Source organism: Microtus ochrogaster, chromosome 5 (genome assembly GCF_000317375.1).
Source record: "Microtus ochrogaster isolate Prairie Vole_2 chromosome 5, MicOch1.0, whole genome shotgun sequence".
Lineage (NCBI taxonomy): Eukaryota > Metazoa > Chordata > Mammalia > Rodentia > Cricetidae > Microtus > Microtus ochrogaster.
In genome coordinates this window covers 7,061,224-7,062,277 of record NC_022012.1, presented here as the reverse complement: position 1 = coordinate 7,062,277, position 1,054 = coordinate 7,061,224, and the positions used below count along the sequence as shown (strand labels likewise).

The 1,054-nt window shown below is 35.8% G+C and overlaps 1 non-coding gene across 1 annotated transcript; it reads left to right on the top strand.

The window, feature by feature from the left end:
• Positions 1-632: 632 nt before the first annotated feature.
• Positions 633-766, top strand: LOC113456128. Its single transcript, XR_003376998.1, has one exon. It is a non-coding gene; the product is annotated as a U11 spliceosomal RNA (small nuclear RNA).
• Positions 767-1,054: the final 288 nt, after the last annotated feature.

The window sequence follows — 1,054 nt, the reverse complement described above, 5'->3', positions numbered from 1 at the left end:
TCAAGAATGTGCTCACATATCATTTTCAATGGCTTACTTACAAAATATTGGCACAAGGTGGGGCTATTTAACATTTCCTGTGTGAGAATCTTCCATTGATATCTTTTAGCAAGCTTAGAATTATTATAGGTAAACTCCCTAAAGGCAATTTTTTATGGCTTTTTCTTGTAAAGGTATACTGAAGAAACAATCTTTTAAGTCAGTAACTATAAAATGTTATCCTTTAGGCAACAAAGAAGACAAATGAATGCCAGATTGTAGAGAGTCCATTGACTGAATCACCTTATTAATGGTTCTTAAATCTGTTATCCGTCTCCACTTCCCAGATGTTTTTAACAACAAATACAAGAGAATTCCAAGGACTGGAATTTTTCAGTATATTAAGCATCTTGTTGATCCTGCAGTTTTTTTATTGGTGAAGGCCTTTGCTTAACAAATGCTGGTTTGTCTGTTAACCATTTTAAAGTTAGGGAGGGCTCTTGGAGCCTTTGAAATAGGCTTGCACCCTGTTTTTGTACATTCTGAATGGTTGGTGACTGCTTTTTATATAACCTTCTAATATTTTTCCCCAAAAATGCATGTTAATCTAAGATTAATTTCTAAGATTGGGGATTGTTAATCTGAATATTCCTTAAAAGGGCTTCTGTCATGAGTGGCACACATAGGGCAACTTGATTGTGCTGCCTGTGGAATCGACATCAAGATATTTTGGAAGCATAATTTTTTGGTACTTGGGCAGCTGGTGATCATTGTTCCACACCCCCCCCCAATCTGAATAATCCATTGTTGTAACAAACCACTCCCCCACAAGTTCATTGCTATGTTAGCGACAGATGGTTTTAATGTTTCTCTCTGTCCTTCTAGCCCTATGCATTCAACTCATCTCATGCTCTTTTTTACCTGAGACAAAATTCCAATCCCTAAAAACTGGACATTTATGTCCTGAAGAAGTCAATTTTGCTGCCAAGATTCTGATAAAGTATTGTTATATCTGCACCTGTGTCTACCAGACCTTAAATATCAAGATAATTATTCATATATTTAATCTGATCTT